We start from the raw sequence: 26,538 nt of genomic DNA on the forward strand, positions 1-26,538 counted from the left end.
CCCGCGAGGGGACCTCGTAATGTGGCAGAACGGGTTGAACGGCGCCGTCACCTTTTACAGCGCCGTTTAACCCGTTCCGCCAGGGTCGCAATGAGGCCCAATGTCATGATCTTGTTCATCTTCATTTGATGTCATCTTGGAAAGTCCAGATTAGATGGCCCTCAGTGTTATATCATCAAGGTTACGTTGTTAGTTAATCTTCAGCTGCATACTCTTCCTCCCCAAGGATCCAGCGGTGTATCACCTATGCAGTATTTAGGAGGGCAGAAGAGGGCTCAGAATAGACCTCTGCTGGATTTGGCAACTGTTAAGAAGCCAGTTCCACCTGAGGGGGGCAGCAGCTGCCACTAGTTAGGAGTGAGACAGAAATGGGTGCATTCTTTGAAGCTATTTTTAACCCGGCTCATGCATGCCCCTATATATTAATGGCAAACCTCTCATGCCAATACTGCAGTCTGCAATCTCCCACTCCACAATAGGCGCTGCTCTCAAACAGAGCGATGCTCTGGTTATGTCCAATTTTAGTCAAAACCTGGAATCGTGAGCATACTCATGTCTAAATTGCAACAATTCTGGACATTATTGGCACATTTAGCTGTGTTTCGCATGTGCCTGCTCAACCAAAGCAGCATGCAACAATTCTGAGGTGTGAAAAAAACAAGATCACTTTTTTGGTGTAATTTAATCAACATTCACGCTGTTCCCTTTACCACAGGAGTGGTCTCCTGGCATTGCATGTCACCCACAAAGCCATCAATGCCCGAATCAGAGTCGGAGTGACGGATTTGTAACCCCCACCCTTGCTGTACCCGCAGCACTTGTGTAAAATAGAAACAGGTGTTGTCTCTCACCTCCCCATTATGGTGGTGAGTACTCTAGTGAGGAATTGGTAATGGCGTATATGAAGGGTAATATATGGCGAGTGCGTCATGCAAGATGGTGGTGGAAGGGCTCAAGTCACATGTGGATGAATAACGTGATGGTGGAACTCAGCAAGACTGAAGAGACGGTACACTGGTGCAAGGATGGGATTGGATTCCAGAGAAGAAAGCAACAACAAAGAGAGGGGGTACCCGGTGGCAGGGCCAAGAGGAATGGAGGGAGGGGTGTGAAGTGCACAGCAAGTTGAAGGATGAGGGAGAAGTAAAATAGGAAAAATCAGAGTATTTGGAGAAACTTTTCATTAGATACAGAAAAGTGGGGAAAGCTGCACTAGCGGACTGACGTAAAAAGTAGGCGTCACACATGGCCCATCTTTGGATGTCTGTCGCTCCAACACACCTTAAGAAGAGGACAGAAGGAGAGAGAGGCTGTCGATGATAACACGTGGGGCCCAGGACATTCGCAGCATAATGAAGCCGGGAACTAGAGGAGTGGACGGGATGGAGGCGCGTGCAAAAGAAAGCAGCTTGAGAGGTGGACGAGTTACACACAGGCCTTAAGTCGTGTGAGGAAACGGGACGTTAGAGGAAGCAGAAGAAAGGCGTTAGCCTGTGCTAGGGAACAGAACCCCAAAAGAATGCGTTGTGGAAGATGGATGGGGAATGGTACAAGCTAGGGGTATTCCTCTATCCAATCATTTGATATTTGAAAAGAGAGACATGTTAGACCAATTGAGAAGGACACGTTTTAATTCCCAATTTAAATGCATTGGGGAGAATGAGCTTTTAAGAGTGCCCACATTAAAATGCATACAAAATGCCCAGTCACAGGTCTCATCCTAAAGGCTTCTTCCTATACAGCAGTGGTATGCACACATTGTTATTCTGAGTCTAAAGCCTCACACCCACCTTTGAGTAAATTACTCTTTCCAGGACTCCCTGAATGCCATTACTGATTATGTTTCCTATAAAAAGTGGTCACCTTAATCCCTTCTTGTAGAGCCCCTTTGCCCATCGTTCGGGCCCCCTGAGGGGGGCAGCTAAACAGTTTGTAGAGCAGTACAATGGGAGACACTTTACCGACATTACAGAACTCCAATCAGAGTGATGGGGGACATTGTATAGGGGTTATTTCCTAATGGGATACAAAGAATGACCTGTTTAATGGAGCCAACAAAAGCAACATTTGAAATACAAAAAACAGAATACGAGAGAGATGCTCACAAACATTTGAAACATGTAAACTATGCAGGTTTGCCTAGGGACTGTGGAACATTAAAGCATGGAGATACAGCCTGCGGGTTGCCAGGCACTGTTGATGACATCATGTTTTCAGAGCCCCCAGGTTCAGTGAGTGTGGGCGTGCTTTAGAACTCTCAGTCCCATTCGCTCTTTTGTTCAATGAGGCCACTGGCAACAAGAAGCCAAACAGGGGAACTTGATGGGGCAAGCTGTAAATGGGGCATGGGAAGGTCGTGGCGCAAGAGAATGCAAAAACAGGAAGCCACGGGCTGGAATGAAGGGTCATGGGGTCAAAGCAACCGGAAACTCTGGTGGAGGGGGTGCTAGAGGAAGGAGGGTCCTGCTAGCACTGGGAGCCACAGACATGGGAAAGAGAAGTCTCTATGGAGGACAGTAGCAAGAGGAGAAGAATGACCTGGCAGGAACACCAGGCAGTGGAAAGCCAACCACTTAGATGCTGCTGGTTGATAGGTCATCACTCAGTGTTCAATAATCACATAGATTGGTTAACCCTTTAAGGTCCGTGGATTGTTAGTGACTTGGGAAGGCGGGGCTTGGGATTGGGGGGGCATCGTTTTGTTAGTCTGGATGGCTCATTTCTGTTTTTTCTGTTCCAGTGACACAGTTAACACAACAAGATACAATTACAAGCCAGGCAATTAGGCCTACTCAGTGACGTGTGCCTGCCCCTATGGTAAGTGGTGCATGTGGAGCACTTCGCAAGTGCTCCAATCGTGGTTAAAAGCGGACGTGGTCAGGGGCCGCACTCTCTGCACACAGAACCAGCTACATCTAGATTTAGGAAGCACGCTGCGTCTCTTCCTCTTCGTTAGGTACGCCGGTAGATGAAGCTTATAGCGATACAGAAGGCCACACTGCACTCCGGTTAGACCTGCAGGAAAGGCAGAGAAAATAGGTGATTAAGAGAGAGGTAAGGCACAATGTATGAAGGCTGTCCATATTTTTCTGAGTGGATCTAGGGTGGTAACAACGGTACCGGCAAGCTTACCGGTACCATTTTTACCGGACCGGCAAACTTATAATGAGGCCCAAGTGCCAAGGATGAGTATGCTTGTCCTTTTTGCATAGACTTGCATAATAGCCTGGCACTTAAGGGGTTAAACATATACAAGTCGCAGGAACCATTTAAAACTGATGAAGCAGGGGAGACGCTGTCAAGGAATCTATGAGAGGGCGTTAAGGGAAGGGTGAACTCCCAAACCGGGGATTGGGCTCCAAGGATAAGATGTACTGACATTTAAGCTCCAAGGAAAAGCTAGCCTGAGACTTGGGATCTAGAAACCTATGTCAAGATCTAGAGACACAGGACAGAGGAATACAAAAGGCATGAGCAGGAAAGGATAGAATAGGCAGAAGACACGCTCACAGGGCAGAGCTATCTCAGACCCTTGTACTTGCACTGTTGTGCTGGGAAACCTACCCTAGAGCTGGGACTAACATGGAAACTGGAACCAAACAGCTAACTATGCTATGCTACATTCAAGGGGAGTACAAATGATGACAGCCAATACAAGAAAATGCACTTTTACTATACCATAATATTAGAAATAAGATGTTCTGCTGCTTGGAATCCACCAGGGATACCAGGATCAGCACTGTACAAGGCGCATGCACACTTTAATTAGCTTGAGGCTTGAAAGGAGTGCAACTTGGATTCTGTCAGGAACTCTCAAATTAATGATCAGAGCAGTCCCATAAGAACAGGCAAGAAGAGGAGTTCAGAAGCCAAAAAGCAAGCAGCAAGGATCAACAACAGCCGGCCAAGGACTAATTCCAATGGACGCACATACTAACACACAGACCTCACAGCACAGCGCTACTGTTAAAAGATGGCAGCCCAAATGTGGGCAACTCACACTCTATACAGTGCTCTGCTGCTCTCAAGTTAGGCCCGCACTTTAAACAATACAAGAATAAAAATAAAAAATAAAGGGTATAAAAATGGCAAAGCCAAGAACGGGAAGTGTTCATGAGTACAATTAGAAACAAAGTCAGAGGACCTTTTAGGAGGGCGTCTATCAGCAACCATTGTACAGGTTAAATCAACATGAACACAGCAAGTCGGGCATGCCTCTAATTATGGATCATGGAACATAGTCTGTTTGTAGTTTGAATGAAAGAAAGATTACAAGGTACATTATACACTGGCTCTGTATGAACTGGAAACAGACACCAGATTGGGGTTGCTACTAGAATCAATCAAGGGAGATTGTAAATAAATCAATACCAGCTTTCTTTGGGGCTGAAGTCAGGACCAGGCAAGATCTCTGGAATGATGCCCTCATGACAGGAAGGCTGGCTCCTTTGAGTGAGCAATACAGCCTTTAGTGACATTGTAAGTGCTGTGATTTCTCCTCTTCGCGGTAGTGCCATGGGTGCAGGATCAAGTCGAAAGTATCTGGAGGCCGTCTCGAGGTGGTGTAAGAGCTTGCCACAGATAGTCTACATCTGTCACTATTTTAGGGCTGTTTCTGACCCCTGTCCTTCCCCATCATCACATCAACCAGTGTGTATTCAACCTGATTAGCAATTGCATCTACTTGAAGACACACTTCCCTGCCTCCTCAACACTTTGCCCTTCAAAATTCCCAATCTTTAATTGCAGATCCCTACCCAAATCGACCTGAGTTAATTAGCAATTCTATAAAGCACAACCTCATTTGTCTCGGACTACTGATTTTCAGACCTCATACATCTAATCTCTGGTTAGTCATACATCGTACAAGCCTTGGGGAGCACATGTGTTGTAAACATTCGAACAAACCAGATGGCTAAGCTTAAAGATCAGAAGTCCCATAAGGGGTTAATCAAATAGCAAAAGGAGGATGCTTCCCAACTCTCATTACAGCTCAAGGAAATCCAGGTTCTGATGGCATCTCAGCTAATGTACTTGTCAGCTGTGGACAATAAGGGCCAAGTTAAAGCCAACATGGACACTTTTAGCAGAAACATGGCTCCTGTCACCATGATTGTCTCAGATTTGGAAAGTAAAGAACAACACAAAGTCTATCAAGATCCTCAAGTCTATGGTTGAATGCATCGCCCTGCCAACGAGGCTGTTACTGAAGGATCCCAATATTGGGTAAACCTCGTGCTTCTTCGGGCCTATACATGGTGCCAAGGACGAGATTGCTCGTCCTAGGTGCATGGGGAATCCCATTGAGATCATTTTTCTTGGCAGTAAAGTGGTTAAGGGGGTAGCTTCAGAAACGTTAGAGGAACATTCACCCAATATCTGCAAGAAATAAAGGTTCTCACAGCAAGGCATGCAAGACACTTCAAGGCTCAAACCTGGCAGGACCTCGGAAAGGAATCTCACCTTCGAGTGATTTAATTTGAGCATGTCATTATTATCAGATCAGATGTCCATGAAACACAATCACTCCTAGAACATAGTTTTTTATTTGTTTTATTGTTATTTGGTTGAAAATGTATAAAAACAATTAGACCGATAAATATTGCATTATTCCATGTAAATACACAAGATTCCGACTATAACACAAAAAAAGGAAAAAAACAAAACAAAAAGACAATAATATTGTTTATAGGTCTTCATCCTCAGAATGTTACAGGGCATGGAATATATTTCAAGTGCTGGACACCTAGAATTGAACTGAATGGGCTTCAGGTCTGAGCTATACAGCCCTAGATTTGTGCCAATCTCTCTTTATATCTCTCACTGACTTGAATCCCTTCATGCACAGGAATTACACATCAGCAATAGATTTTCTTATTTAACTTATGCCCCCGTCAACGTTTACCACAAGCTTGAGGACACTAACCAGTGTTGAGCATAACATCATTATTCCCTTAGTGCCCTCCTCAGGTGATTGCCGTTTATATGCTACAACTTTCATTGCCACTATATTGTTTCCAATACCTTAGAATGGTCTTACATTATTTAGGAATAGTGGTGGCTCTACCTCCTGAGAGATACCCCCTTGTTATAGTTATCAGTGTTCCTCTATAATGATTTCACATTGTGGGTCTTGGCCTAACTGCACCCAGGTGGCTTAATCTCTTGTCTCTACTTCTGTGTTCATCTCAAATTTCCCACTTCTACCATAAACTAGAACACTTGTGACACTGCCTACAACCAGGGGATAAGTGTTTCACATGGCCCAGACGAAGTTTAAATCTGGAAGTCCCTTTCAGCTCAGTTAGTTGACGCATGATATAACTCTCATGTTTGGTGGGGATTTCAGTCCGACACTGGAACACTCCATGGAGACTATCCAAGTACACTTTAGGCACTCAAACGGTTCATGGGGTCCTGTGAAGCATGTTAGCGCCAGGGGATACTGGCTGACCAAGCTAGTGGCAGAGAAGCAGACAGAATTCATCAGTTGCAGCCCTTGCTCTCTCATCCACCTGTGTGCTACCTGGAGTGTCCGCCATTTTCCTTGAGCGGATGACTCCAACCCCTCCTCTCTTCTTCTCTATCCCCTCTAAAATGGTCCCACTCACACACATGAACAGCTGGCCACCTCCCACTTACCATTTCCTCCTGCACTCTCTTCCTCGCAGTACACAGCAGCCATCTTGTTTTGTATTTTTTTTTAGGGAAACTGGACATGTGTAATACGCATATGCCTACATCTTTAAAAAAGAAACAAGGAAAACATGATTTGCACCTCTGGGGATCCTCAGGGTGCTAATCAAAATAACCCTGATATTCAGAGGTTGAAATGGGTGATAGTATACTGCTGCCCTCACCAAAGGGTCAGGGTTAGGCTTGAGATGGCAGTCCATTACACACCCTATTAGAACCCTAACGAGTGGGGTTATAACTACAGATTTGTGGCCCGTGAAAACTGTAATGCCCTACAAGAAGAATTCACATTGACAATTGCAGTTGACAACTACTACGGCATTTGAACCAGGTGTAATCTCTGATCATGCCTTAGTATGAACAGTCCCTTTTGATAGCATACATTAGAACTCAGAGCCCTTGATAAAGAATACATACTATTATCATCTTCTCGCATGAACACGGGACCAGTTGCTGACTATATCCCCTGCTTCTTCAGTGACAAATATCTATCCTCTTGCTGCACTCGGCATGAACTGGCTTTGATTATGTGTCCTGGGGCCTCCAGTCTTAATCATGGTTAAATACGAAGTTTGAACCCAGCTTCCCAAATATTCATGTTAATGACCTTTTATTGAATTCATTCAATCTGTTCTGCCGAACACTTCAACGGCTCACGCCCTTCGACCTGCTCTTTTTTCAGTGCCCCTGGGTGTGACCTCATCAATACGCAAAAAGGTAGATTTCACTTTCACTGGCAATATACTGCTTTTTGTTGGATTGCCTAATTTGTTAATCTTACACATACTAAATATATTCAAGGCTCCTCACAGGTCTGACACTATCTCCTAACCTGTTTCAAATATGGGTTTTTCCCATGACCCTTTTAGGACCCCCTCAGTTGCTTGGTGACATTGATAGGACATTCCACGGGTGGTTACAGCAGTTACATATCCATGGTCCTCTTTTTGAGGACTTAAGTGAATGAGTCAGTCAAGCTCAATAATCAAGCAACTCTCGCCTTCTCTCCTCAAATCACGGACCTCTCTAAGAAGTCACACTAGCAGCTGCACCTCCTCAGAGGTATTCTTTCTTTTATCACTTTTCCCCAGAAGCGCCCTGGTTCTCTCTATGCTGGACTACTGCAACAGCCTCTTTTAAAATCTACCTGCCTCTACTCCTCGCCCCCGTTCCTACCGCGCACTTAGGGAATGTATCTGCAACCCTATAGCCCCCTGCCTCCTTGCACTTACTCAGAGCCCGCCACCCGGGTGGCATGTAAGAGGATTCAATTCAGCACTACAGCCAAGTCAACGCCTAGTCTAGAATACTGAATGAAGACCCTTATTGATATATCTTTATGTCCAGTTCATGCGTTCTGGATGACTACCCCTATATAACACCCCTCCCTTGGAATCCCCCTGACCCCACTGAGCCAAGAAGTAGTTCTGTTTTGCAAGTTAAAAGGTTTAATTGATAATTTAAACAATAGATATATATCACACTTTAGAATAAATTAATAATTGAATATCACACTTAATCTGATATGATAAAGATTAACAACGGAGAATCTGGCACTAGCACACTTCTTTATAATCACTAAGGAGTTGACATGAAATGGATAAGATAGCAACAATACTTTTATGGTTTCAAATGGATGCAATGTGGAATGAAATGCAGTAAAGAAAATAACTTGATAGGATTTCAACAAAGACAATGTAATCACTTTCTTGTACAATTCACCCCCCCTTTTATGCTATGCAAGGAAATGGAAGGGAGGCACACAGTTCTCAGAAATGCAATCAAATGTGATTCAGTTCACCAGCAACTTAGACTACAGACGTTGAAAACACAGGCCCAAATGCTTTTAAATGTGCTGGCAATGTAGAAAAAAAATATGCTAAAATGCTTTTAATTCCCTCTAGGAGGTTCAGGGTGAGTGAAATCAAGTTATTATTAGTCCAGGCTCACACTAGCAATGATTCAGGGATGATTAGCAGGTTAAACGAATTTCTGGCAAATGGAAGGCAAGCAGCAGCAGATTTTTACACGTGAAGAAAACAAACGGTCGCGGAGATATGAGCGATTTAGTGAAGGTCGTTTTTGGTTTTGCAAATTTTAAACGCAACACTTTTTCAGCTTTAAAAAATGATGGCAGAATAACACAATTGCTAAACTGCAGTTCTTCTTAGATTAAAAATGGATTGAATTATATGATTTTAACTAAGAGATGTGTTCTGAGTTTTGCTGAGTACTCACAAGAGATTTTGAACCGGAAAGCGACTTGGTCACGGACTTCAGTCTGGTCAGGTCTTCCCGAGTTCCGCTCACAGCGCCTGGCCTCTGGAACTGCTCACAGCATCGGGGTCAGCACTCTGGATACAATGGCCTGGTCTCTGCTGGGCACCGGTTCTCTGGGTCGGGTCCTGCCTTCTCTTTGGATATTTCTGTCACCGGGTTCTTGCAAAAGTTCTTGGCAAAATTCAGACGGCGTCAGCCGGCTGTCTGAAGAGTTCAGTTGCAAAAGGATTTTCAGGCCTGTTGACAAATACTCTTGCTGGCAGTGGCCTTTTTGGTTAAGGTTCTGTAGTCTCTGTTTATCTTGGAGTCTAAGTGTTGGCTCCTTGAAGGTTGATGGAGGTAAGTATGGATTTTTCCGGCAGAGCGTCCCGCTGCAGATGGAAATGAATGTCTCTACCTAAGTTTCAGTGGTCCATTTATATGTTCTGCAAGTGGGTGTGTGTGTTGGTCATAACTAAACTTGCCCCTCTCACTTGTCATTGGTCCAGCTTTCATTTCTCCCCTGATTGGGGGAGCTAAGTTGTGTCAGAGTGATGTCAGCCATTTATGATCTCTTGAAAAACTCCCCTGTCATCTGTGCACCCAAATCTATATATGATCAAAATACATATTTCACAGTTACACAGTTGTTTGAAATTACATACCCATGTCACATATCACATGAGGTATACTCTGTCCCAAATCTGCTGTTTCTAAGAGCTTGCATTCAAAAATGGCAACTTTTAGCACTTTTTAATGTGCTAAACAACATTGGATCTTCATTAAATTTTATACAACTGTTCCTCACATATCTACCCACATACCAATGCATTTTCGTTTGTCTAGCTGAAACAGGGAGTCTGTAATATTAATAAACAGCAGGGTTTTGTCCCAGAATATCCCACAATTTGGAGTTTGGGCTTGAATTAAAGGTACATTTTTTAAATTAAGTCTCTCAAAGTTATACATTTCTGTCATTTGATTACAAAGAGTTATCAGTGTTTTTGTAAAATATATATTTTACTTTCAATTCAGTCCTCAGAGTGTTGGAGTCCGCCTCCAAGACTTGGGTGGGTCAGTCACGTCTTCTGGCAGGCAGGCCTTTGTTGACAGTAAAACAGTAAAAATCAACATATTCCTTTCAGAGGAGAGGGGCCATTGTGTGGTCTCTGGGAAGCTGACACCAGGAGGCCAGGGAGCCACTTTGCATTTAATTAACAGAACCCTGTGATTTCCTGGCTTCTTGTGTTGAGTTCTGAAGTGTCAAGAGTTCTCAGGACAGGCAACCCCTTTGAACTTTTGATGAAATGAGACCCCTTTCTTTGCACTAGACAGTTTTGCAAGACAGCTCTCCTGTCAGAGTTTAGACCGCCAGCGCCACCCTCAGGATTTTGCGGTTACTGCATCCATCCTTGGGATTTTTTTAGATTGATTCATTTCAGCAAGTGATATTGCATGGAGTATATTGTCCATGTTCAGGTCATGGCATTGGTGTGTTTCTGCAGTAAAGTAATTCTGTGCCCATGATTTTGCCATATTTGACATTCAAGAAAAATGAATTCCCAACAGTTATGGGTTTGCTTTTGGCAACCAGCATTGCCCCTCTGAACAATATAGGCAAAATGGGATTTTCCTGTGCATTTTCTGTGGAGCTCTGGCCATTATGATGTTTTCAATGCCAGTACTGCACAGTTTTGAGGTAGGGCTTGGATGCATGGGTAAATACATCCCACAAGCCCCCCTTCTTGCGGTGGCCATCTGATCCTTCACTGGTGGGACCCGCAAGATCTGGGATGTAGTTCTCATCTTCTTCCGGTAGATGGCACAGTTCAGCATCTTTTCCTCCATCCGGTCGGATCGATCGGTTCTCCTTGCCGGTCCTGATGGGAATATTGGGCGGTACTCTGGGCCCGTTGCGTCTCTGCTCCCGGTCTCCGGATCGTCCTCCTTGGCCGGTCTCCCGGTTTTCTTTCTCCTAGGACGACAAAGGAAGAGCGGCAATACCTATTCATAGACGTTTTTCCACCACTGTTGAGATAGTGGGGCAGCATATGCATTTCATCATAACGAAACATTACATTCTGATTTCGAAAAAACAAACAGTATAACTAAGAGACAGTTTCATGCAAATCACAATATTTTAGAGACTAGATGTGGTATGTTTTATGGTTGGAACTGAATTAGTCTGAGACAGTACCCGCTAGGATTCCAGAGGATTCCTCCAGTTGTTGCAGAGCGTGCCTGGGATGGCAACATTTCAACTGGTTTATGTCGACCCACTTGTCTTCCCCCGCTGCCAAAGGACCTTTGGGGATGTGGATTTTGTAGGCCACAGGGGAGATCTTGTCGATGATCTCAAAGGGTCCCTTCCATGTAGGTAAAAATTTGCGCTGCTTGGCCTGGTTCCTTTGGAAGTTGTATAGATAGACCCGGTCTCCCACCTGATATTCCTTCCTGGAAGTCTTCAGGTCATAGTGGGTCTTCATGCTATCAGCTGATCTTTCTAGATTCCGCTGAGCGTAAGCAAAAGCATGTTGGAGGTGTTTCCTTAAATTCTCCACATACTCATGAGTAGTGGAGGCATTTATCAGTGTCTGCTCTTGGGTCCTGTAGAGCAAATGCTGCGGAAGCACCATCTTGCGCCCAGTCATCAACTCAAATGGTGACATTTTGGTTGCCGATGAAGGGGTAGATCTGATGGCCATTAAGACCAGAGGTAATCAGATATCCCAACTTGGCCCAGAATCTGCCACAAACTTCTTTAACATGCTCACAATGGTTCGGTTATATCTCTCTACTGCCCCAGAAGAAGCTGGCCTGTAAGCAATATGCAACTTCCTTTTGACCCCCAGTATCTCCCACATCTTTGTCATTACTTCACTGGTGAAGTGGCTACCCCTGTCTGACTCAATCCTTTGAGGTAGACCAAAACGAGAAAAGATGTGGTTAATCATCAAGGCAGCTGCCGTTTCTGCCTTGCAAATTGGGGCTGGGAGACATTCCACCCACTTAGTAAACAAGCATGTCACAGTCAACATGTACTTATTCCCCCTAGCAGAGCGAATCACGGGGCCTACAAAGTCGATTTGTAAATCTGACCATGGCAGTGTCATCCCCCTCTTTTGGAGAGGCGCACGGTGCGTGAGGGATGATGGCTGAAATTGTGCACACACAAGACACCCCTTCAAGTATTGGTCGAGGTCCTGCCCCATGTGTGGCCAGTATGCAACCTCTCTTAAGATTTCCAGTGTTGTGTGAAACCCCCTATGACCGGCGGTGGCCGCATCATGGGCGTGACTTAACATCAGGCTTCGGAATGAGGTAGGAACCACCCACTGATCGTGGCCAGCTTTGGATTTCCTTACCAACAAACCGTCTTGGATCCGGAACATTTTTGGACACTTCATCAACACTCTTAGGTCCTCTTTCCCAATGTAATCGGGATCCGTCAGGGGAAAGTTCTCAGGGTCCTCAAGGTGCTGGTAAAATTTACCAATTATTGGATCCCCCTTCTGAGCGGTAATCAAATCAGCATCAGGGGTCTCCTTACTCCATTGTGCCATTGAAAGGTCGTTGTGAGCATTTGTCTGGGACCTAGTGATAGCAGTGACCTGGATTTCCCCCAACAGGGACTCAATCTCAATTAGATCCCCTTGGATGGCCCCGGTTTTGGCCAGCTGATCAGCTAAGTCATTTCCAGTTTTGTCTGGTCCCTCTACTTTGGAATGACCCTTGATCTTTTTCCAATAGATGGTCATCTCATTCGAGGTGACCAGATCATCAATGTTTTGGATCAACTTCCCATGTTTCAAGGGTTTGTTGTTAGCACACAACATGCCTCTGGTTTTCCAATTAACCAGGTGCTCCACGAACCCGTTCCGTACATAATCCGAATCTGTGATTATGACCAGTTCGCGGAGTTGATGCTGGACAGCAGTGAGGATGGCCTGATGCACAGCCATCAATTCTGCCACCTGACTACTTCGGGGACCAATTTTGTATCCAGCGGAGGGTTCTGGGGACTCATTCACCCATGCATTCCCTACGCTGGCCACCAGTTCTTTCTCCCCGTTGTTGTCAACATGGTAAGAGCATCCATCCACATACACAGTGGGCATTCCCTCACACTTGTCTTCTTCAAAGACTTTGTGTGGGGAATTAAGGTATGCCTCCATGTTGTCCTTTATTTTTAGACTTTCGTCCTCGAGACAGTTTTCTCTGGCACAATCATGCAAGTCAGCCAGACCTTGCGCGAGGGGACTCTTCTTGTTTTGGCCATATCTGACCTCCACAGGAAAGCCTTGCATTGACAGAATCCAGGAAGTAATTCGGGAATTACTCACATTTCCGGCCCGGATTCTGTCACTTTGGAGATATTGCAGAGGCTGGTGTGGAGTCTCCACTATGATGTGTTCCCCCTGGATAAACGGGCGGTAATTCTTCAATGCCCACACCGTTGCCAGGAGTGCCTTCTCACAATCGTTGAATTTTTCCTCCACAGAGGATAAAGTTTTGCTCGCATAGGAGATTACTTTATTGACCTTGTCATGCTTTTGGTATAATACTGCCGTCAAGCACGTATTAGAGAACCCTGTCTCCAGGAAGAACTCCTTGTTTCTGACAGGGTAAGCTAGGCAGGGCGCTTGTGAGAGGCTTCTTTTGAGTTGTTTTACTGCCTCGCTTGTTCTGGACCCCATTCCCACTTGACCCCCCCCTTCAGGAGATGAATCAGGGGTCTGGTGATCTCTGCGTAGCCCTCAATGAACTTTCTGCTGTAATTAGTCAGTCCAAGGAGGCTCCTTAGTTCTCGCAGAGTTGTGGGGTCTTTCAGTTTCTGAAGTGCTTCCACTTTCTTTTCCTGGGGACAGAGACCCTGAGGAGTAATCTCATGCCCCAAGAAATTAACACGGGTTCTACACCACTGTGCTTTCTGAAAGGAAAGTTTTGCTCCGGCGGCCCTCAACTGTGTCAGAACATAACGGATCTCCGCTATGTGTTCCTCCACAGATGAACTTTTGATGAGGACATCATCTACATAAGCCAGGTTACCCCTCGCACCCAGGTCGGGCATGGCCTTATGTAGGAAAATGTTGAATTCATTGCCGGAGTTGAGGTATCCGAAGGGAGTCCGGGTCCATGTGTACTGCTGGCCCCCAAAGGTGAAAGCCAGTTTGTATTGGTCCTCCCTACTGACAGGCACGGTCCAGTACCCATTGGTCAGGTCTATTGCAGTGAATACCTGTGACCCCTGGATCTGGGCCAGCCCTTGGTCAATGTAGGGCAGTGGCCATCGGGAAGCATGGACCCGTTTGTTGAGCTCCCTAAGGTCAGCGCAGAGTCTCCACTGGCCGTTTGGTTTCAATATTCCCAGCACCGGATTATTGAAGGTGCTGTGGATTGGACGGATTATTCCCCTGGACTCAAGGTTCTTAATTATTTCAGTAAGGGACTCCATTGATGCGAGAGGCAAGCGATATTGCTTCACAAACACAGGAGTCATGCCAGGGTCCGTGGGGATTGTTGTGGTGTGGATGTCGGTGCGACCACAGTCATATGAGTCTACCGCAAAGAGATCTTGGAAATCCAAGAAAACTTGTTTCAACTTTTGCTTTTGTTCCAGAGTCACACAGGCATCAGCTAGGTTGACTCTCTCTTCCACCATCTGCCTGAAGCCTGGAAAGACTTCTGGTTTGGCTATCTCCGCGGCCTCCTCCAGCTGGGTGGAGAAGTCCCTGGTCAGAGTGCTGATTTGGACCGGAGGCTTCAGGTGGGAAAGGCAGCCCTCATGGACCTGGAAAATCACCTCATCCCTCCTGAAGTCACAAGTCACATCTTCCTTACCATAGGGGCAGGAAGTGTACACCAGGAAGTTCCCCCCATGCCGGGTAAAAATCCTGTCTGGTGTTGTATTGTCATCCCTGTCACTGTCAAAACAGTCCATGGGGATTGGTCCTAACAGTTCATTTCCAAGATCAATGGAGAAATGTCGGTCATCAACCGCCATTCCAATAATGGTGCCTGCGGCTAGAGTAATACTCTTTAAGTCGCTGTTATCCACCTCTATTAGAATGGTGTCATGTTCTATGTTGACTAATGGAGTTGGGTTTACCCCCAACCCTTGCTGTTGGAGAGAAGCATTTAGATGTATGTAAGCATCAGGGTTTTTCAAATGTTGTCCTCTTTTAACTTTCACTTCCAGGGAGAATTGTCGGGTCCTTTCTGGGATGGTGACTTCCTCTTTGATCTGAATTTCAACTGCATAAGGTAGCAATTGAGCTGACCTAAATGCTTTTTCTGGATCATCAAAGCCCATGGGATTATCCGCTAATCGGGACCAAGCTTTGAAGTTTATTAGGTCCAAACTAATGGCAAAGCGATTGAGAATGTCACTGCCTAAGTAAAAGGCGGCAGGGACGTCTCGCACGACCCAACAATTGTGGACTATGCTCTTGTTGCCAATGGAGATTTTGAGCATACACCTGCTTGGCAGGAGATGTTTGGAATTAGGTGCTTCCAGGTCCATTTCCCATTTGTCTATCAGTTTGAAGTTGGGAATGGCTGGATCTTTTGGGAGTTGGCGGAACATGGCTTCGCTGATGAAGCTCTTACCGTTGTTCACACACACTCGAGCGAGAACAGAGTCCTTCCCATCATTTAATTGGACAGGGATGAACAACTGCTCTCCAATTTGCTGAATATCAGCCAGGCTCTGAGCTGATTTCACATCTTTCTGGACTATTGGAGTGGGAGTTTCTGATTGTGGATTAGTAAAGAATTTCAGGGTGTTTCCTTCCAGCGTGGAATACCACCTTAAACTGGAAGGAAGGTTGATTTTCAGAAATAGAGAGGACCCCCCATCACCAGTCTGTTGTCCTACTGCTATTACTGTCACGTCTGGAATTTGGCTATTCTGGAAGTGAAATTCTACTTGGTCAGGTTTTTGTTGATCCATGTGGCAGGTGCCGTTTAAACTAACATGGTTGACACTCTGTTTTAATTTTATTGGTCGGCTAGTCTGGGTCCAGAGGACCTTGTTTACACAATCTAGTAGGGGTGACAACCTTCTCAGGAGGTCATTCCCTAGTAAACAAGGGGTGCCCTCTGGGGTCACAACTATGACCGGGTGTTTAAACTTGTGTCGCCCAATTTTAATGTCCAAGTCTGCCGTCCCCTCGACGGGAATTTTCTTCCCGTCAAAGTTCTGGAGTTGTCCAGGAAGTGAGGTGAGAGGAATTTGGTAATTCTCTCCCCTTCCTGCATTCAGTTCATCAAAGGCCCTTCTGGACAGAAGGGTAGCTTGAGATCCCGTGTCCACCAGCGCTGAAATTGTACCCTGTACTTGTACCGGGGCATAATATCTTCCCTCCTTCTCCTCAAGGGGGCACAGATAATGCACATTTTTGGACAACTGGTGGGCTAACTTTCTGGTTTTGGACATCGCTAGCGAAGAGATTTGGGCAGAATTCTGTGGAGAGCCTTGGGAATCTGAAAGAAAAATTTGGCAACTGGAGATCAGAGCCATTGTGGGTTCCCCTGGCTCCGGTTCTGGGCCGCCCCCCCCTTTTTGGAGGCAGTCACCAGGATGGGTTTGAACCAGGGGATTTTCTTGCTGTTGGTTCTGGGATGAGATGGTGGGCGGCGGTAGCTCAGTCTCCACATCTCCCCAGTCTGGATTTGCATCCCTAGGGACCCATTTTTCTTTGGGAGGAGTTCCCCCCTCTCTGAAGGAGAAGATCCTTTTCCCAGGATCTTCTGAGGATCCCTCTCCCTCAAATTGGAAGATCTGTACCTCCTCCTCAAACTGAGTCTTTTTGGGTCTTTTGTTTCTCCTACCCCCCCTCTGCTCCTTAGGAAGCAGACTTTCAGGGGCAGGAGATTTTGTTTCCGGTTCCTGGGTTTCCAGGGGCTGTTTACAAGTGAGGAAGGAAGCTTCCTCCAAGGCTTTACACCCCCCTTCCCTTTGTGCCTCCTCCCTGGGAACCTGCCCCCGTCATTGTTCTGGAGCACCAGGTCCAGAGTTGGGTGCGTTCTGCGCCGGCATGCCGATCTGAGGGTTCTGCTGAGCCCTCAGTATGTGACCCAGATCCCGCGCCATGTTTTGAACCTGGCGCTCTAACTGGGAAACCCGCTCAGGCTGATACGGGGCCCTGTTTTCTCCTGTTTTCTCCCCTGGGCTGATCCTGGGAAGAGTAGCTGTCCCTCCTCTGGTAATACCCCGGGTTGGGAAGATTTGGGTACCCCTCCACCCTTGGCCTCCCCTCTCCCGGATTCAGTGGTCTGGGCTCAGGGAATTGGGGAAAGAAGGATGGATGGTTTTGGGGCTGAAAGTCGGGTGGATATCTGGGGAAAAAGTTCTGCCCAGGATTTGGAGAGTTTCTGCCCTCCGGTGGGAAGTTAGGAGGGAAGTTCCCTGGGTTAGGTGCTTGGCTGGATCCCCCCCGTTGGGCTGGAGGAGTCCACACATAACCCAGGATGGGTCTGTTTCCCTTGTAACGGGGACTTACATAATCAGGAGAGCGAGGGACCCCATTTGTGGGGCTGCCTCCCTGGCTCCCTGTCTGTGACTGGCCCGAGGACCTTTTGGGCCTAGCATCATTAGGTGCAGGTAGGTTTTTAGGCCCCCCCATCTCCAAATCTAAAACGGGGGTGACCTTTACCTCTGCCACCTTGGCAGCAGCAGGGGTGCTGTTGTCTTTGGGGTTTTTCTGGGCATTACTTTTGCTATCTACCGGTTTCTGCACCTCATAGATCCGGGTAGCCTGTTCAATGACCCAGTCTAAAGATCTTTTCTCGTGAAAATCCCTCACGAGCTGGGTCATTATGTATTTGGGCAAGGCATGAAAAAATGTATTAATGAATTTTCTACTGTCTGTGCGCACCCTTCTGGTGGTCTGCGCAAAGGCACGCTTTAACTCCTGCACAAATTCTTGTGGGGCCTGATCCTCCCCACATTGTAAATTGTAGGCTGCCTTGCGAGCCTCTTGAGGATTTCTGTGAACAGAAAAATGTTTCAAGATGGCCGCCTTATAGGTGGACCATCTTAAATGATTTTGGTCCTCCAGCCCCGCAAAGAAACTGGAGTATTCCGGGGAGAAGGTCCACTTTACATATTGAATACAGCTTTGGCTGTCCTTCAAATGGAAAGTCTCCATCATTTGCTCAAACAACTCTAAGTGCTCCCAAACAGAATACTTAGCGTTCTTATGGTAAGGCGTGATGACGCTCCTGATCGCCTTACTCTGCTTTAAGGGGTCCTTAAGCAAGGCCCTTTTTGCCTTATTGGCCTTTTTGGTTCGGGTAACCCTTGTCCATTCCTCCTCTGACTCAGAGGCACTGCTCCCAGAGGTTCCTGTCTGCTCTTCCAGGTTTTCCCGGATTCTGCAAGCCTGGGAATGGCTGGCAGAATGTGGGGACCTGGTCTCCTGTGTCCTGCGCAGTTCAGAGGAGTCTTCTGATTCCTCCTTGCTGCCAGGATTTGATGGGTACCCCCTCCACTGACCTAACTGGGCAGAGGTTTTCAGGATGCCCTTAAGGGGCCTACTCTCCTGGGGTTCCCCATTGAACTGTACTGTACTTGGGTGCCCATACCCGGATGCCCGCCCCTCCATACCTGGGTGGTACTGGCCTATGAGCCCCATACTTTTGTCTGGATAGTAGTCTGCCATCCCTGTGGCCCGGGGCTCATGTGCGCCAGGGAACATGGGGGTGGCAGAGTCCAGGGACTGAGAGGTATGAGGGCCTCTGGTACTAGGGCTCCTGAGGTTATGCTCTGGAGATTCCCTTTCCCAGCGAACCTCATCTCTATCCGCCCCTGCTCCCTGTTGCAATGCAAGAGCCTGCATTTGTGCCTTCAGTTCCTCAGTTAAGGCCTTACTAGACTCTATCAGTCTCTCCTGCATCGCTACCTGTTGTTGGAGCCTATCATTGTGCTGGCAGAGAGCCTCATTCTCTCTCTGCGTTTCCTGATTGGTCCTGGAGCACTGGGCCAGTCTTTGCTGCAGGAGGGTTACCTCCTGAGTCCCATCCCTACTGGCCTGCTCCTGTCTTGCCAGAGCCTCCTCCACCCTTCTGGTGTGCTCTAGCAAGTCCTGGTGTTCTTTTTGGAGGTCACCTAGTCCCTGGTGGGCCAGGTGATTTTGTTCCATTTTTCTTCTGAAGTGGCAGACTTCCTGGCCTAAGGTGTCCCTTTCCTGACCAAAAGCTTGAATTTGTGACGCCAGGTCGTCCCTTTGCCTTTGGAAGGCACCGGCTTTCTGGCGCTCCTGATCAAACTCTGCCTGGGTATCCAGGTCTTTCAGGATCAGTTTATTGCTCTCCTCTTTCTCTCTGTCTAGTTGGATTTGCAGGGTGGCTACCTGCTCTGTGCATGCCCTGTTGAAATTGATCTGTTGCTCCAGCTTTTTCTGGCTCTGCAGTAAGGAATCCAAACTGTCTTGGTGCTCCTTCTGCAGGGCCAGAAATCTGGTATCCTGGTCTGTCTTTTCCTGTTGTAGGATGCCCATATCCTCTTTTATTTTAATGATATATTGCCTACTATCATTTTCTGACTCCTGGCTCCTTTGCAGCCTCTGCTCAGAAGAGGCCAGATCAGATCGGGCCTTCTCTACTGCTATCTGTTGCCTATTTGCCAGATCTTGGCTTTCAGTGCATTTATCCTGCATGTCTCCCATATATAGGTACAGGTATGCTGCTATCCTGGCAATCTTATTGTGTTCCTCTTTGGCTTTAGGAGCCATATATAGTTCACTCAGGGCCACATGTAATGGACCCTGATCTCTCCATAGGTCTGACCCTGTTTCAGTGACCTGTCGCGTGATGGCCTGCAACCAGGCATCCTGGCCCTGTTCAGTCCATTCACCTCTCACAAATAGTTTATGTAAGAGGTGTTCTCTGGCTATTTTCATGTCTACTAAGGTCGTCATTCTAGAGATTTGATTTCCTTCCTGACTTACAAGAGTTAGTATTTTATTCTTGCAAAACAGACCGTTTCCTTGGAGCGTTCCTATGAGGAGTGCTTTACAGCGTAACACAGCGTGGTGATCCGACCGGATATGTGTATCTGGTCAGCTGGCACGCTGTATTAATCTGCACAAATGGTAGATCTAACCCAAACATCCCGGACGAGCCCCCAATTTGTAAGAGGATTCAATTCAGCACTACAGCCAAGTCAACGCCTAGTCTAGAATACTGAATGAAGACCCTTATTGATATATCTTTATGTCTAGTTCATGCGTTCTGGATGACTACCCCTATATAACACCCCTCCCTTGGAATCCCCCTGACCCCACTGAGCCAAGAAGTAGTTCTGTTTTGCAAGTTAAAAGGTTTAATTGATAATTTAAACAATAGATATATATCACACTTTAGAATAAATTAATAATTGAATATCACACTTAATCTGATATGATAAAGATTAACAACGGAGAATCTGGCACTAGCACACTTCTTTATAATCACTAAGGAGTTGACATGAAATGGATAAGATAGCAACAATACTTTTATGGTTTCAAATGGATGCAATGTGGAATGAAATGCAGTAAAGAAAATAACTTGATAGGATTTCAACAAAGACAATGTAATCACTTTCTTGTACAATTCACCCCCCTTTTATGCTATGCAAGGAAATGGAAGGGAGGCACACAGTTCTCAGAAATGCAATCAAATGTGATTCAGTTCACCCAGCAACTTAGACTACAGACGTTGAAAACACAGGCCCAAATGCTTTTAAATGTGCTGGCAATGTAGAAAAAAAATATGCTAAAATGCTTTTAATTCCCTCTAGGAGGTTCAGGGTGAGTGAAATCAAGTTATTATTAGTCCAGGCTCACACTAGCAATGATTCAGGGATGATTAGCAGGTTAAACGAATTTCGGGCAAATGGAAGGCAAGCAGCAGCAGATTTTTACACGTGAAGAAATTTGCAAATCGTGACAAAATTCGCGAATGCGTGTTCCGCGATAAGGGGTAGGAATGTGTTTCTTGGTGCGATTAGAAGCTAAGATTCTAAGCTTTCAGGTGAAAGTTACTGCAAGTCTCTAAGACAAACGGTCGCAGAGATATGAACGATTTAGTGAAGGTCGTTTTTGGTTTTGCAAATTTTAAACGCAACACTTTTTCAGCTTTAAAAAAATGATGGCAGAATAACACAATTGCTAAGCTGCAGTTCTTCTTAGATTAAAAATGGATTGAATTATATGATTTTAACTAAGAGATGTGTTCTGAGTTTTGCTGAGTACTCACAAGAGATTTTGAACCGGAAAGCGACTTGGTCACGGACTTCAGTCTGGTCAGGTCTTCCCGAGTTCCGCTCACAGCGCCTGGCCTCTGGAACTGCTCACAGCATCGGGGTCAGCACTCTGGATACAATGGCCTGGTCTCTGCTAGGCACCGGTTCTCTGGGTCGGGTCCTGCCTTCTCTTTGGATATTTCTGTCACCGGGTTCTTGCAAAAGTTCTTGGCAAAATTCAGACGGCGTCAGCCGGCTGTCTGAAGAGTTCAGTTGCAAAAAGATTTTCAGGCCTGTTGACAAATACTCTTGCTGGCAGTGGCCTTTTTGGTTAAGGTTCTGTAGTCTCTGTTTATCTTGGAGTCTAAGTGTTGGCTCCTTGAAGGTTGATGGAGGTAAGTATGGATTTTTCCGGCAGAGCGTCCCGCTGCAGATGGAAATGAATGTCTCTACCTAAGTTTCAGTGGTCCATTTATATGTTCTGCAAGTGGGTGTGTGTGTTGGTCATAACTAAACTTGCCCCTCTCACTTGTCATTGGTCCAGCTTTCATTTCTCCCCTGATTGGGGGAGCTAAGTTGTGTCAGAGTGATGTCAGCCATTTATGATCTCTTGAAAAACTCCCCTGTCATCTGTGCACCCAAATCTATATATGATCAAAATACATATTTCACAGTTACACAGTTGTTTGAAATTACATACCCATGTCACATATCACATGAGGTATACTCTGTCCCAAATCTGCTGTTTCTAAGAGCTTGCATTCAAAAATGGCAACTTTTAGCACTTTTTAATGTGCTAAACAACATTGGATCTTCATTAAATTTTATACAACTGTTCCTCACATATCTACCCACATACCAATGCATTTTCGTTTGTCTAGCTGAAACAGGGAGTCTGTAATATTAATAAACAGCAGGGTTTTGTCCCAGAATATCCCACAATTTGGAGTTTGGGCTTGAATTAAAGGTACATTTTTTAAATTAAGTCTCTCAAAGTTATACATTTCTGTCATTTGATTACAAAGAGTTATCAGTGTTTTTGTAAAATATATATTTTACTTTCAATTCAGTCCTCAGAGTGTTGGAGTCCGCCTCCAAGACTTGGGTGGGTCAGTCACATGTCTTCTGGCAGGCAGGCCTTTGTTGACAGTAAAACAGTAAAAATCAACATATTCCTTTCAGAGGAGAGGGGCCATTGTGTGGTCTCTGGGAAGCTGACATCAGGAGGCCAGGGAGCCACTTTGCATTTAATTAACAGAACCCTGTGATTTCCTGGCTTCTTGTGTTGAGTTCTGAAGTGTCAAGAGTTCTCAGGACAGGCAACCCCTTTGAACTTTTGATGAAATGAGACCCCTTTCTTTGCACTAGACAGTTTTGCAAGACAGCTCTCCTGTCACAGTTTAGACCGCCAGCGCCACCCTCAGGATTTTGCGGTTACTGCATCCATCCTTGGGATTTTTTTAGATTGATTCATTTCAGCAAGTGATATTGCATGGAGTATATTGTCCATGTTCAGGACATGGCATTGGTGTGTTTCTGCAGTAAAGTAATTCTGTGCCCATGATTTTGCCATATTTGACATTCAAGAAAAATGAATTCCCAACAGTTATGGGTTTGCTTTTGGCAACCAGCATTGCCCCTCTGAACAATATAGGCAAAATGGGATTTTCCTGTGCATTTTCTGGGGAGCTCTGGCCATTATGATGTTTTCAATGCCAGTACTGCACAGTTTTGAGGTAGGGCTCAGATGCATGGGTAAATACATCCCACAGGCACCTACTTCAGCTTTTCCCTACTGCACTTTCGCCCCCTACTGCCCCCTAGCACTTCTCCTAACCCCTCCCCTTGAACGATCTGATTGACACAAGGCCTAGTAAGATCATTTGTTTTTGTCCTCCCTTTGTCTCCCCTTCCTTGTCTTGACGGGCCTTGAAACACTTGTGCACAGTCGCGATATAAATGACTTATCATATCATATCATATCATATAAAAATCTCTACACCGGACAAGGCACTGTCTGGATTGACCCTCTTCTGTCTGTGCAGTGAAGCTAAGGTATTTAAATGTACAAAAGTTTGACACACATTTTATCTCCTTGCACTTTTGACCATACCATTTTCAAAATATGTCTTCACACCACCTGCAGAGACATGTTCTTATTCCACAAGTGCAAATGGTGTGCCATTGAACAAGGCATTATTAGCAAGATAGGTTCCACTAGCTATTATTTCACAACCTAGATAAAGACCACATCTAAAAGGAAGCACTTGATAACAATGTGCCATCATTAGTATATCTCACTGATCAGAAGACTGGGTAGCTCTTTTTGCTAAGAGGACTTTATTCTTCCTTCTTAGTCTTTGCCAATGCCATCCCCACTCCATGGTGTTTTCTTTTTTTTCTTTTTGCATCTGACAGCACCTCACAGGGTCCTTATATGCTAGGGATTGAGAACTGATGGATAAGCCTAACCTCCACCTGCAGGCAAGTCATCCATTGGTCTAAATCTCAGCCCATCTAGTGCCACAATCAGCTGGGAATGAGCGCGGTGAAGACATTCTCCAAAACAGTAACTACATCATGAGTATATTATGAGTTCTTTGAACTCTTAATAGCTTTTTTTTAACAGGGTTTAATGTGTCAATACTGGTATGGTAGAGAGTTTGAGCAGTTTAAGGCATTTATTTAGATACTCCCTGAAGATATACATTTTAAGTGTAGTCCTTTATCAAAAAAGTAGATTAAAGTGCATTGTATTCTTTACAAAACAGTGCACACTTCAAGTGAGTGTGACTCATGTGATGAAATGCAAGCACAGTCTGTTTATTCAGTGCAGCGGCCGGTACTATGCAAATGAACCATCACGTTACCCCTGCACCACCTGACTCACTAGACGCCTTCCGTCCCTCTCCTCCCGGCCACCATGTACAGCTGTGCCCCTCTGTTCCCCTCTATATTCCTCCCCCTGCTGTATACCTGAACTGTTGTATACCTCTGTAAAGCACTCGGTTGTATATCTATTTTGTTGCACACCTCTGTAAAGTTCTCTGTTGCTTCTCAAAGCTAGGTCCTCACATAATATAATATAATATAATAATAATAATAATAATAATAATAATAATAATAATAATAATAATAATAATAATAATAATAATAATAACTACATATGGACATTGTTTAAGAGGATTGCACAGAGTGGGCAGCATGCAAGTCACCCGAAAGCCTACTGTGAAAAGTTGGCATCTATGTCAGTAACAGCATCTCTCTAGTGGCAGTAGGTGCTGTGGTGGGCAAGTGGCCAATTCTTCAGGGTCATAGAGAGATATCCAGTCCTCCTCAGCAAAACAGTATGGATGCCCAACAGAGGGGACGCACTGGCAAAGGGATACATTTGTACTGTTTGATTATATATACTTAGTGAGCTAAATATGTATTGACAGGAGAATATCTTTGTTGGACTCTTGCATATTTTGTAGCAATATGTTTAGTTTATGGCTATTATCACATATACCCCTATAAGCATTGTCTATACACCTAATGAATTGCAATGGAGTACAGACAGGGGGAGACAAGCAATGTCGGAAGGGGCACCAAAGCTTGTGGGTGTTGGTTGGCTTTTTATCTCCCACTGATTGTCCATGGTCATGCTCTAGCCATTCCCAACCACTACATGTCTCTTCCAGCCCAAGACACACCCTTGTGGTATCTGTTTGGACTAGCTCTATCATTCAGTAGCATCAACAAGTGTGCTGTATAGGGCCTGTCAGTAATACTTTTAAGAAGCCATCTGAGTATTAATGGCTTAATTGCAGATTTAAAGGAGCTCATGGAGGTAATGAAAAATGCGTTAGAATTGTTAGAGATTAGCAAGGGTCACATCTAGATAGTGGTGCCACTTGCCAACTGCACTAACAAATCTCACCCCTCTGTATACACCTCTCAAACTCTGAACCAAACACAACCATATATTCACAGCACAACAAACCGCAAGCCCTTCACTGCATCGCAACAACAAAACAAACCACAAATAGCCTCACACAACAGCATTTGACGGCTACCAACGGAAAATCACACCAAAGCTCAGTGAATTATGTAAATTGAACTGAAGCTGCTAACAGCACATCACAGCTCTCTTGCTCTTTACTCCCGCTCAGTCCCACTAACCTCCACCCCTACTCAACATCTTGTTTTACAGATCTGCCAGAGCACCAGGGGACAACGCAGGTGGTGATAGTGCATGGTATAAGAAACATTTAACATTACATAACATACATTTCCTATGCTTTTATTTTAAAAAGAAGCTGTTCCAGATTGGTTTTGTTTTAAAATAAATGTGTAGGAAGAATTAGAAACGTTCACGTCAGCTACCGCCAAACAGCAAGCGCATTTGTTTGTTGCTTATGCCTTACTGGGGATTCGAATCTGGGACCTGCTGGATCAGCTCCAACACCACATCATGGTGAGCTGTTGAAGAGCTGCTGAATTGCTGTTATTTTTTTTTAGTGGTGTACTTGGTATAAAGCCCATTCCCAAGCCCCATCATAGCACTGCTCCTGCACTAACCAAATATTTTCTTTTGCATTTAAGCATCTTAATGTGAAAATACTGCAGGCACAGCTGTACATGCAATGGGTAGGTGGGAGGAGTGGCTTTAATCTTTAGCATTTCCTTAAGAGGTACGGATGGTGGTTGATTAGATAGGTGTGGGTTCACAAAGCTGCATGCTGAGGGGGGCAATGAATACATGCAATGGGGGTTTGTTTAAAATGCATTTTGCATTATTATTCACTATATTTCTTTCAGCCTTTACACTGGGGTACACATTATCCAAAATAAAGTCAAGTCACACTGGCAATGCTCCTCCTCCCTGCGTGCAACTCCAGCAACCAATAAAGTGCTGAGCAGTCTGGGGCACAAGTTCACTGTGTGTGTTTTGGAAGCAGACACTGGCACCAGTGCCGCGACAGGATAAAATCAACAATGTTGATGGGGGGGCGAGGGGAGGGGCAGTGAGCCAGGTTGTGGATCTGCTCCGCCCCTGATGACCTGGTGCTGCCCTGCCTCCTCGCATAGCAACCAACCAACGATGCACCTGACCTTTCAGTAGCCAATCGGACCTGGGCCCACCGTGCTTTCATCCAGTCCGTGCAGCTGCCTGAATCCCGAGGTAAGAGGACTGGGTGTGAGCACGAGGGTCCCAAGGCTTAGTTCAGGTATGTGTATGTTACTTTTTAGAGCATCTAGAAAAGGCAGTTGGGATATTGAAGCACGTTATTTTCTTTAAAATGTGGATATTATGTTGCTGATGGATGTGGAAACTAATATGCAAGTGATCTTTTCGTGGAAAGCCAAGCAGG

General features: G+C 45.5%; 1 protein-coding gene across 1 annotated transcript in view; it reads right to left on the reverse strand.

Moving 5' to 3' along the window:
- Nucleotides 1-1,613: 1,613 nt before the first annotated feature.
- Nucleotides 1,614-26,538, reverse strand: part of LOC138451415 (phospholemman-like) — a 366,388-nt gene continuing 341,463 nt past the window's right edge. Inside the window, exon 8 of the mRNA XM_069604909.1 lies at nucleotides 1,614-3,015. The gene's annotated coding sequence lies outside the window, so the exon portion shown is untranslated. The remainder of the gene's footprint in view (nucleotides 3,016-26,538) is intronic.

The sequence above is a fragment of the Ambystoma mexicanum genome, chromosome 1p (assembly GCF_040938575.1).
Source record: "Ambystoma mexicanum isolate Mex_15411 chromosome 1p, UKY_AmexF1_1, whole genome shotgun sequence".
NCBI classification, from domain to species: domain Eukaryota; kingdom Metazoa; phylum Chordata; class Amphibia; order Caudata; family Ambystomatidae; genus Ambystoma; species Ambystoma mexicanum.